The sequence below is a fragment of the Panthera pardus genome, unplaced genomic scaffold, assembly GCF_024362965.1.
Source record: "Panthera pardus isolate Hobbes unplaced genomic scaffold, ASM2436296v1 HiC_scaffold_16, whole genome shotgun sequence".
In the NCBI taxonomy this organism is placed as follows: Eukaryota; Metazoa; Chordata; class Mammalia; order Carnivora; family Felidae; genus Panthera; species Panthera pardus.
In genome coordinates this window covers 8,082,566-8,094,986 of record NW_026526721.1, presented here as the reverse complement: position 1 = coordinate 8,094,986, position 12,421 = coordinate 8,082,566, and the positions used below count along the sequence as shown (strand labels likewise).

The following is a 12,421-nucleotide window of genomic DNA, read 5'->3' as shown; positions in this document are numbered from 1 at the left end:
GGTTACCTAGAAGTTTAATTATGCAAGTTTCCTTCATCACCAGCAATAAAAATTTGACTCAAATCTAGTGTTACCGGTTGTAAATGCTTAAGTGTTCTGATAGAAGTGAAACTGGTGAATCAGGGTGGGGTGGGGAGCAGGGAGAAGACGAGCCAGTGGAGGAAGAAGTTGATTGTGTAAGTTGTGTAAGGAGAAGTGTGAGCTTGGGAAGAATCAAGGTAGGATCTTTCACCTCAGTAGGGACGTGCTTGGCTACTTCCTTCAAAAACAATCAAGTCGAATGTGGATTTTAATTGCATTAGTGAGTCACTTTTGAGGAGCAGCAATCCAAAAGAACTTAAAAAAATTTATTTATTTTTGCGGGGGGGGGGGGGGCAGGGAGGGGGGAGGAGAGAGGGAGGGTAGGGGCAGAGAGAATTCCAAGCAGGCTGCACCCTGGGAGGAAGTGGGGCTCCAACCCAAGAACCCTGAGATCATGACCTGAGCAGAACCCAAGGGTCTGATGCTTAACTGACTGAACCACCCAGGTGCCCCCCAAGTGAACTTTTGATAACATGGAGAATCAGTCTGAAGTAAGCTATTTGCCTGACTACTTTTTAGCTAATTTATGTGAGGTTTAGTCTGATTTTTTTCAGGGCCTGGCTAATTTGAGTTGTTGCCTTATACCAATGTTCTGATAAGTGTAGGAGGGAAACGTTTGTTGTAAATCATTTAAAGCAAGTATCTTTCCTTGAGTCACATAGGATAGAGACCAGTACTTAATATGGGGACTTTCTGTACGCCAACAAGATCATATCTGTTGCTAATGTATTTGTGAACAGCTTAAAAAAACTGGAACACTATTATATGATGGGAAAATAAGCTTAGAAATCAATAAATTTGTGACTTGGTGTAAAATAACACCTATATCATCCTTTTTAGCGTAACATTTTTAAGTGCCATTTTATTAGCATTGGTACAGAATATAATTTTTAGCCAGTGGCTGTCTACTGCTTACAATGTAGCCAGCACAGCATGGCTACTAGCATATCTAGAATTTAATGCCTGGGAAGCACACCTAGCGATATTTAGCCAGGCGGAAGGGTATATACAATAAAAACGCACGGAAGCCAGAATATTAATGAAGAGCGGTGGGCGAAAAGAATCGGGAAGCGGAGATGGTGCATCAAAGAGGAAAACAGGGAGTCGGGCAACCAGGATACAGTAATAGCTCAAGAGGATGAATGTAGGGGGCATTCCGATCCAGAAGGAAAGGCTGCGCCCAGAAAGGTGGGGAGGGGTTTGGAATAGGTGGGAAAGCCTGGGAGAGCGTGCACAGCCTAAAAAAGTTTTTATGATGGCTCCGTGCATAATATCTGATCGTTGGCATTGGCTGCCGCAAAAATCGAGAGGCAGGATTTAATCAAGGTGTCAGCCGCAGGGGCATCCCTGATTCGGGCGAAGCGTCCGGAATTCCTGAGATGTCTGAAACGCGGAGGCGGCCTCTTCCCCACCCCCGCCGCGGCCTCCGTGGGCATTTTCCGGCGAGGGGGGCACGCGAACCCTTCGAAGAACAGTTGAAACGCGCGGCCGTGCGCACCCGGGCCGCCCTCCCGCGGCCGGCGCGGTCCCCGGGGATGAAGGTGAGAGCCCCGGGCCCGGGCGCCAGGGGGTGGGCTTCCCGGGTCCCCGCGCGGCCGCAGAGCCCGGCCCCCTCCCCCTCGGCGCGGGCGGGGCTGCGGGCGCACGACGCGGAAGCGCGGGGTTCCGGGGGCGGCGGCGCGGAGGCCGCGCGCGCTCCCCGAGCCGCAGTCGGCGCGGGCGCGGGCGCGGGCGCGGGGCGGGGCGCGGCCAGGAGGCCGGGGAGGCGGCGGGCGCTCGCGCACAGGCCGGGCCGCCGCCTCGCCCCCCTTCGCTTCCCTTCCCTCCCTCGGCCCGGCCGTCCCCCTCCTCTCCCCTCCCCCGAGCGAATCACGCGCCCTCCTCTGACACTCGTAGCGGGCCCGAGCTCCGAATTTATCCTTCACGTGACCTGAGGGGGTTGGGTGGTTGGTTGGGGACATAGGGGGAGAGGGAAAGGAGGGAACGGAATCTGCCGTTGCCCGAGCAACAGGCCCCGCCCGCCGGCTTGGGGCCGGGGGGCGGGAGGAGGACGTCAGCACGTCAGCCGGGGTTTTGCGTTTTGATTGACAGTTGCTATAGCGACCGGGTCGGTCCGTCGCCATTTTGTTGGTTGGTTTTTTTTTAAACCCTTTCGCTTCCCGCCCGAATAATAATAAAAAGCCCCATTGGAGTGAGGCGGGGGTGGCGGCGGCAAGAGCGGCGGGGGGATTCGGGGAGACTGCTGCCGTCGCTGCTGCTGATCGCGGCCCAGGTCGGGCTCTGGGAGCGGACACCTCGAGCGGGGGGTGCGGGCGCCGCCGCCGCCGCCGCCGCTTCTGCTGCTGCTGTTCCTGCTGCTGCTGTTGGTGCCGCTGCCGCCGCCGGCGAGCGGGCGGGACCGGTGTGAGTGTGAGAGTGTGTGTGAGTGAGCGTGTGCGAGGGCGAGTGTGCGTGCGTGTGTGTGTGTGTGAGTGTGTGTGTGTGTCTGTCTGTCTGTGCGGGGACTCGGGGGCGGGCGGTTCGGGCTCTCCTGGCGGAGGAGCCGCCGCCGCCGCCGCCGCCGCCGCTCGGGCCCCGGCGCTTCTCGCTGCGCAGGTTTGGAGCGCGCGCCATTTTGTGAGATTTACAAAATCCTCCTCGGGAAGAAGCCGCCGGGAGCGGCCGCGACTCGGCGCCCGGCCTCGCCGCCGCCGCCCTCCGCGCCGCGCCGGGCCGCGCGGCCCCGCCGCCGGGAGTCGGGGTCCGGGGACTGCGGTATTTGCCGGGGAGGGGGCTGTCGCCTCCCCGGCCCCGGGCGCCGCTGGAACCGCGGAGCCGGAGAGAGACTGAGAAGGCTGCGGCTCGGCCGCGGAGCCGGGAGCGCCGGGGGCGGAGAGAAGCGGCCGGGGCGGCGCTGGCTGCGGAGGCCGCGGCGGGAGCGCAGCGGCGGGAGCCCGAGGCTGAGACTCACCGGAGGGAGCGGCGCGAGCGCCCCGCCATCGTCCCGGTGAGTGTCCGGCCCGGCCGCGGCCCCGCCCGGCCCGGCGCCCGGCTCCCCCCGCGGCCTGCAGCCGGGCCCGCGCCGAGGCCGGCCGGGCGGAGGGAGGGACCTGCCATTTTAGGAGGAGGCGCCGCGGCCCGGGGCTGGCCGCCGGGGGAGGGAGCCCGACAGGCCCGGTCCCGGAGGAGAGGCGGGTGCGAGCGGAGGGAAAGTTGCGGAGGGTGGGAGCAGGGGCCACGGCCTCCCGGGAGCCGGGGCCTGGGGGCCGGAGAAAGCGCCAGACCTTCACTGGTCGCCCGAGCGGAGGGGAGGAGGTTGTCTTCCTCCTCCTCCTCCTCCTCCTCCTCCTCTTCCTCCTCATCCTCTTCCCCCAGCTCCTCCCTCGTCCCTCCTCTCGGTCCCCACCAGTGTGGGATCCGCCGGGGTTCTCCGCAAGGACAATGCACGGGTTAAGAAAATGGGGCTGGCTGCTGGGCGAGGCGCCGGGGAAGGTCGGGAGCCGGGTCCCTCAGCGGCCCTTGGGGTGTGTGCCGGAGCGAGGGCACTCGGCGTGCTCCGAAGTTGTGCAGTGAGTGCAAGTGATCCCGGCCACTCGAGGTGGAGTAATGACCTGTTTAGCAGCCGGAGGAGTTGGTGGCTGAGAATGCGTAAATTATAATTGATACCTGGCTATTGCAACAAAACTTCACAAGTCTATTTACAGGCACAAACCCGCTCTCGTTTGGATCCACCAAAGCTGCCGAATTTCTTAACACCTCTCGAAAGGCCCCTCCCTAGTCTGAAATAGTTAAAAATGGCAAAATTAGTGAGCGATTCCGACTAATGGGCTCTGCTTTTCGTCCAGCACTAGATTATATGGTCCTCGTAATCTAGGTGCAGGACTTGAATGCCAACACCGTTTGGTTTTTGAATTCCGCCCAAGTTGTTAGAAAATACACCGTATGGCATTGTTTTCACACGCATTTTTTAAAGATTAGGACGAAGGGTACCAGGCAGTATTGTCGGGGTTTTACATGCATGAACTTGCTTTTCCTACCGGTAGGAACTGTTAACCCCATTTCACAGATGAGGAAACTGAGCTGTGACTCATCCAAGGTCATACAGCTGGGACTCCAGGAGCCAGGAGTCTGTAGCCAGCCTGGGCTCATAATCACTAGGTTATAACCGATTATTATAAACACTGGCAAATTTTGGAGCGATCTGTGAATAATGACTCAGGGTTCTAACCCAGAGATTGTGCCCCTGACAGTGTTGAGCATGGAATTAACTTTGTCTTTGCGGAAGTGGAAAGATTGAAAGGAGACCCTCATAAAGAAACTTGTCAGATCTTCCCTCCCCCCCCCCCCCCCAAAAAAAAAACAACTATGTAGGCAGTTCTTGAATGGAAGGAATTAAATATTTTTTGGTGCGTTTTGTTCTTCACACTTAATTTTAACTGTAGGCATCACTTAAGTATTGATGAGTCATGAGAAAGTTTTGTGTAAAGTTATTTTTAGGAATTTTTAAATCTTTGAATAGATTTCCTGTATGAGCTCTTGTACCTTACATACACAAAATGTTTAAGAATGGATATATTTAGTTTGATTTGGGGGAGTTCTAATAATTCAGTGGAATTACCTTTAGGTTTTGTTTTCCTAAATTTGTCATGTCTTGATTGTTTAGTTACCTTGAGAGAAATAATTATCTTCAGACAGACTATAAATGTGAGACTAGAAGATAGTTTCAAAGAAACAGCAGTTAAGAGAAAAGTTTACTCGGTTACAGTTAAGATTTTTAATATACACATGACTTACACTTAAAGTACCCCAGTGCTTTTGGAAGATTTGTCTTGAAATAGCCCCGGTGCTTGTGTTGGCTGTCCAAATTCGTTTACACTTCCAACCTTATCAGAAAGTTAAGGACTCCTGTTAACATGTGTACCAAGTTCTGTTGTAAAACAGTGTAAAAAGTTCATAAGAGGCATAAGCTCAGAAAGTCATTATTCTAGGGTCACCTCTGTGTAAGGTAGCAGGCACACTTTAAAATCTAAAGATGATTATGACTTGAAGGAATAGACTTGAATGAATGGATGGTCATTATTGGTAGGGGATGGGAAGTGGACCAAATGAGCTGGTGGGATCTTTGTTATAAGGAATTTGGGTATAAGATTCTTAAACATGTTTTAAAGACATTTTGGTGGGACTTATTAGAACCTTAAGAGATACACAGAATTACTGTGTGTTGGGATTCAAAAATTAACCCGTTACTTCAGTCTTTTAGGGGAACTGATGTTCAAAATAAATGAAAATACTCCATTTTAATGCAGTGTCTTGTTTGGGAATGTGTATAGTTAAAAAAAAAAAAAAAGATCCTTGGTTAGTATATTTTTACCTCCTAGAATATTGTCAGATGACTGTCCGGTGGGTTTCAGTTTATGGAGAGTTATTGTGTTGATGACTTAAAGATGGGGGGGGGGGGGGTTAGGGAACTGGTATTTAAAGAATTTACATACATAGGTTTTTATAGTGCTGTGAATATTTATCTGCCAAAGCAAAGTCAAAGACAGCTTACAACAGAAGTTACAGAAGGACCGTTGGCTTGCATTTTGTTTTGAAACTAATATGCAAAAAACGAATATGCTAATTTGTATCGAATTTTGGGTACTACTTGAAAACATTTTTTTTTTTTTTAAATAACAGCTTCGCTACTTAGATTACTAGGGATGTTTTTACATGTGTGTTTATGGTTGGTAAGTATCTAGTTTGGGGAAGAAAATTTGGATAGAAGTAACTTTATTATGAGTGCAAAGGGAATTGCTTAGTAAAAGTAAGTTTAATAGGAGTCCTCATTTTTGACTTTCTTTGTATTTGTGATAAAGGTGTCAATCTTTTTGCTTCAGAATTAGCTTCTCTCTCACTTCAAAGAACTTTCACATTTCCTACGCCCACGCCCCCAAGCAATTTCTCTCATTGCCCCAAGAAAAAAAATGAAACATTTGAACCCAGCAAAATGCAGAAACTTCCAGGAAGAGTCTTTATAAAGAACTTCACACTTACACAGAATTTTATTGCTCTTACAATTTTGTTGTATTCCTTATCAGTAATTCCAGCTATGAGCTAAGAATCTCTACTTTCTGTTGAGTGTTTTGGTAGGTATACCTGTTTTCTATTTACAAGTAAAAATACTACTTGAAGTTATCAAACACGGTCACCTGAAACTTGGTGCTAACACAGTTGGCCTTGTCAAGGTATTGTGGGACTTGAGTATACACGGTGATTATGCCTTTAAAAAAATTTTTTTTGAACATTTATTTATTTTTGGGAGACAGAGACAAAACGTGAGTGGGTCGGGGGGCAACAGAGAGAGAGGGAGACACAGAATCTGAAGCAGGCTCCAGGCTCTGAGCTGTCAGCCCAGAGATGGACACAGGGCTCAAACTCATGAACTTTGAGATCGTGACCTGAGCTGAAGTCAGATGCCTAACTGAATGAGCCATCCAGGTACCCCTATGCCTTTTAAAAGACTTCTTACCGTGTATTATCTTCACCGCTGGTCAGTGTTTTGATGGCTAGAGAAATTGTGGTAATTCCTAACCACAGCTTATACAGTTTTTGAGTAAAAATTTGGGGAGGCTAAAGTTTTTGTTTAATTACTTGGAAAAGAATCATCAAATTATTTCAGGTTATCTAAAACTTCTCAGTTGCCCCTAAATGAATAAATTTTTTGAAATCTTGCCTGCAGCGTTAAGCTGCAGCTGTAAAGTTTATCGTTGGTTATGTGAAAATGAAATGTTGGCTTCACAGGATAAAATAATTAATCAAAGATTCGTATTAGGTGATTAAAGACAAGTTGTGTTCCTAACTTAGTGGCTATAGGCAGCCTGAGTTTCATTTTTTAGTGTATGGAAACAACATGGTTTGGAAGTATTGCATTATATAGGCCAGCTAAACATTTTTCAGAAGTTAAGCTTTTGCTTTGAAATCCTTTCAGAATTGTATAACGAGTTAAAATTTTCTTTTGGAGATAATAACTTACAGTACGTTGAATGTCTAAAGTGATGTGGGTCCTGGTGGACATACTTTGTGCTAATGTAGAACCACTTTTGGGATTTTTGACGGTTGATTTTTTCTACCAGAGCTACGCACCTCTGTTCTAGAAGGGGATTTTTGTTTTATTTTATTTTATTTTGTTTTATTTTACTTTATTTTATTTTTACTTTATTAAAAAAAATCTTTTTTAATTTTTTTTTTCTTTTTAACTTTTATTCAGGTTGTGAGAGACAGGGACAGAGCAGGAACAGGGGAGGGGCAGAGAGAGAGACACACACACACAGAATCCAAAGCAGGCCCCAGGCTCAGAGCTGTCAGCTCAGAGCCCGACGCAGGGCTCAAACTCACGAATGGTGAGATCATGACCTGAGCTTATGACCTGAGCTGAAGGCAGATGCTTAACTGACTGAGCCACCCAGGTGTCCCTTAAAAAATCTTTATAAATGTTTATTCACTTTTTGAGAAAGAGAGACATACAGAGCTTAAGTGGGGGGTGGGAGGTGGGGGGTGGGGGGGTGGGGAGCAGACAGAGAGGGAGACACAGAACCTGAAGCAGCCTCCAGGTGCCGAGCTGTCGGCACAGAGCCCAGTGCTGGGCTTGAACTCCCAAACTGAGATTAAGACCTGAGCTGAAGCGGATGCTTAACTGAGCCGCCCAGGTGCCCCTAGAAGGAGATTTTGAAAAATTTATAGTACCATTAAAGTTTTGACAAGGTACTTACCTTTTGCTTGAGGGACATATGCTCATATGTAATAGTGCATGATAGCTTAAAATGTATTTTTACTTTAGAATTGTTATGAATTTTCTGTTCCCATAATTAAAATGCTTGTGTAAATCAGTGGGGAGGAGCTTAGGGATCTGGTTTAACATGGAACAAATCTGGTTTTCAACATCCCTTTTATTTTACATAACATCCCTGTTCATTAAGTAACCCTGTAATTTTTCTAAGTATATCAAATTTCCAGTGACAAGAGTTGATTTTTCTTTTTTAAGTTTTATGGATATTTGTGGTTAGGGTTTGCATCTGACACCCGTCCAAAATGTGCATAATGTCTAGTTATAGATGGCCATTGGGACAGTGTGGTCCTGTGGACAGAGTACAGGCCTGTGAGATGGTGCTGGGCAGAGGCTCCAGAGTCAGGCAGATCCGGAATCTCAGCAGGTCCTGCCACTCACTGGCCGTGTGATTTTGCTAAGCATTGGTTTCTTCCTCTGTAACATGGGGTTTGTGATACTTCCCATAGGGCTCTTGTGAAGGTTGGGGCAACACATGCACATTTCTTAATAGCTTTCTCCTCTCTCTTCTCCCTCTTTTTCCTCCTCCATTCATACTCCTGGTTATGGTCCCAGGATAAACGCTACTTCTTCAGAGAGGCTTTCCCCCAAACCCCAGTCTAGGTAGGGTTCTTTGGCTGTGCGTTCTTATAGGACTCTGCTTTTTTTTTTTTTTTTTTTAATAGCTCTTATTGCAGATAGATGTACGATTATTCGTATATATTCACAGTTCTACTCATATAATGTCTGTCTCTTCTCTCCATTAGATGGTAACATCCACCTGGACAGGAATAGGTCTTCGATCACCCTTCCAGTACAGCAGAGGTAGATAGACGTATATGTGTATAGAGGATGGAATGAGGAACCTATCTGCCGAGTCCTGTCCTAGTACCACTCCATGATTGTGCAGTCTTGGGCAGAGTAGCTTCTCTGGGCTTGAGTGTTTTATGTGCCAGACGTGCACAGCACCAGCCGCCCTGCCCAGGAGTTTGAGACTGTGGAATGAGATACTGTAACGAGGTGCTTTGCAAAAGTGTAAAATGCCATGTAAACATAAGTTGGTACACTAGCAATAATTTCAGTGGTGGGGTTACCCAAGAATTTATAATTAGAGTTTCAGCTTTACTGAATTAGTTAAGAAGTTATTAATATTTGTTATACACTTCAACTTTCTATATGCATTAATTAGAATACAAGATTGGGCCTTTGTTCTGATTAAATACAGTAGCTTAAACAAGAAGTTTATTTGTCTCTCCCGGAAGTAATTTTAAGGCTACTGTGGTGGCTCCATGGTAGAGGGGACCTTGGTTCCTTCCCTGTGCTTAGGGAAACCCCACTTTCTGTATGGTAGAAGACCGTTCCCCACCATATCCACCATCTAGGAACAGATGTGGGGAAAGCACATCTCCTTTTAAAGACAAACCTGGAAGTTGCATACGTGACTTTTGTTCACATCTGTTGGTCCAAACTTGGTCAGGTGGCTAGCTGCAAAGGAGGCTGGGATATGTGGTCTCTGGCAGGGTAGCTGGTTGGTTGAAAATCTGTTTCTACTGAAGAAGAGAAGGGGGGGGGGATTATGAGGCATTTCCTATCACACCTTGAAATGTTTTGGAAGAAACATACAGAAATAAACCTTGAAAAGACAACTTACTGCACTAATTAATAAGACTTATTTTCCATATTTGGTCATCAATCTTTTGAACTGTGGTGTGCACATTTAAATAGATCACTATTTAGTATCTGCGATATAGGCATATATGGTCAGATTAGAAAACATGTAGCTAAACTTATAGTAGTGAAGGAATTTTGACACGTTATGTTACTGACACTGTTTTCTAATAGAAACGTGGTTCTTGATTGCTGTGACTATATTTTATGTAACCAGTATTTGGAGTCTCAGCTTTTGAGTTTTATTTTCATAGTTTCCTAGTATGTATTATGGTATGTTTTCATACTCATACTCTCAGCAGACAATTCTGGAATAACACCTGTGTCTTGTCAGGTTTTCAGTAAATGTTTGAGCCCCTGAAGTTGCCAGGATGATAGCAGTGATGTTTAGAAATAAGTTTACTACCCAAGTATGTTCCTCTTAAGTTTCTGTGGGTTTGAACAAAGAGAGTCTAGGATTCCTTTGAACTAGAGAGTGTTATTATTTGATCTAGTGGAGACCCGAGAAACTAATGGTTCTCAAACAGGCTTCTGGAGAACTTCTCAGAGTTGTGAGAGTTCCCAAGCTCAGATACTTCTCTTTCTATAGGTTTGGGATGATGCTCTGGAATCAACTTTCTCTTTCTTTCTTTCTTTCTTTCTTTCTTTCTTTCTTTCTTTCTTTCTTTCTTTCTTTCTTTCGAATTTATTCTTAGAGTGAGTGTGCACGGGAGGGGCAGAGAGAGAGAGAGGGAGAGAGAATCCTAAACAGGTTCCGCACTGTCAGCGTGGAGCCAGATGCGGGGCTCGATCCCACGAACCGAACCGTGAGATCATGACCTGAGCCAAAATCGAGCCAAAATCAAGATTCAGAAGCTTAATGGACGGAGGCACCCAGGCGCCCCAGGAGTCTACTTTCTTAATTAGGACTCCAGGTAATCCTGTTACAGTAGAAACATTTTGAGAAACACTCATAGAGTTCATCTTCTTCATTTTGGGGAAGGAAATGGATGTAAAGAAGCTAAATGACTAACCACTGCCCCAGAATAGGCTGGTCTCCAGGGCTGGTGTATGTTTTCCCGACTCCTGGTTCTTTGTTCTTCATACAAACGCAAGAGAGGACGAAATACCAACTGCATTGGGATTTTATAGGGATATGGGTCATTCTCAAATAGTTTTTTTTATGTGTGAGCTCATTGGTAGTGAATGGTTGGATCACTTAATTGTCCTTTTAACAAATAGAGGTAGTCAGATGAATATTTAAAGGTGGGAAGTTTAGGTTTTGAATAAGGTGTTGTTACTCTCAGTGCTGTAGTGGACAGGGTCGTGGACGGGCAGCGTGAGGGGAGATGGTAGGTAGGTGCCTGCCAGGCACGAGGAGAAGGAACCAAGTAGGTCTTGTCCCCGTTCTTACTTTCTTTTTCAAAATCTGCAGTTCTCACTGTCAAATTCATTCTTTTAGATGAAGCGAAGAGCTGGATTCCCTAATTTAAGATGGAAATATTGCCAGAGGAATGTGCTTTATCTGTATATCAAGTTAACACTTTATTCTTATGAATTAGCTGGCTGTCATTTTAAAAATTGGAGATGAGCACCTGTACTAACGAGAGAGCTTTGTGGGAAGGGTGGGGGGAAGAACAGGGCACGTGTGCCCTTGCCGGAGGAGAATGAAGGGCATGTTTTTGAAAAGTGTCAGCTTGTGGTAAGTCCTGGAAAGGTTGATGGAGGCTTTTCTGGTGGCCAGAGGTTGGTGGTATTAGACTGACTGCTGGCCTCCTGTCACTAAGAGTGTTGGTAATGAAACTGTGGATAATTTTGAGGAAGACCCACTTGATTGCTTGATTGGGAGTAGAAGGCTTTTTTTTAAATTCGTGTTCATCATTCCTTTTGAGCGGTCTTATACCATGTCAAACATATAGGAATCGTTCTGATGACCTAGGGAATTTTAGTTCCTAAAGATCACCAAGTAATAATGTCCTCATGATATAAAAAAAAAAGAAAAAAAAGAAAAAAGTTCAAGGCCTATAGAATGGCGCCTTATCACCCTCCCACCCCCACCTCATGCTCCGTAGGTCATAGTTGTTGTTTTCCTACCAGAAATGTCCTGTGCATGTAGGTGCAACTGTATATATATGCATTAAACATTTGTTGTATGTGTGTGTTACAAAGCTGTATGTTCAGTGTGATCCTGTTATTTTTTAAAATTTAGTATTTTTTAAGGAAATTCTACCTCCAGTGTGGGACTTGAACTCACGAATCCCAAGATCAAGAGTTGTGTACTCCACCGACTGAGCCAGCCAGGCACCCTTGATCCTATTTATTTTTTAAAGTGCACAGACATTGTGATTGTGTGTGTGTGTGTGTGTGTGTGTGTAGTGTCTGTGCAGTTAAGAGCGAATGGGATCGTGCCAGACACGCAGATTTGCATCTTAAGCGTCTTGATCTCTTTGGGCCGTATTTCCCTATCGGCCATATGATATTTGCTTGTTGTTTTTAAATGGTTAGGGAGTATTCCGTGTTATGGATGTACCCCAATTCACTCAATCTCTATTAAAGAACATTTGAATTGTTCTTGTATTTTTGTTTTAAAGTGTTCCAGTATACATCCTTGTGCATATAACTGTGTTCTCTAGAACACTAGCCCTAGATTACATATTTCAAAGGGAAATTACCGGTTCACCAAGTATATGCACATTTGAATATGTCTTGCGAAAGTGTCTTCTCAAAAGTAGCACCAATTTCTACTTCACGAGCTGGGTCTGAGAGTTCAGTTTTCCAGATCTCACCAATACTGGTGTCGTCAGAATTTTAAATCTTTGTCAGTTTAATAGGTGAGTAATGATGTTCAGTTGTTTGGATTTGCATTTCTTTAATTATGAGTGAGTTTGAACATCTTAAGTTGTACTCGGA

General features: G+C 46.2%; 1 protein-coding gene across 4 annotated transcripts in view; it reads left to right on the top strand.

Annotated features, from left to right (window-relative positions):
- Positions 1-1,347: 1,347 nt before the first annotated feature.
- The window catches only part of DYRK1A (dual specificity tyrosine phosphorylation regulated kinase 1A), a 149,882-nt gene continuing 138,808 nt past the window's right edge, over positions 1,348-12,421 (top strand). For 3 of the 4 annotated variants that reach the window (XM_019420339.2, XM_019420338.2, XM_019420336.2), the window contains exon 1: positions 2,736-3,067. The gene's annotated coding sequence lies outside the window, so the exon portion shown is untranslated. Of the gene's footprint in view, positions 1,623-2,735; positions 3,068-12,421 lie in introns of those variants that run through there. The other variant, XM_019420337.2, reaches the window with a different exon arrangement.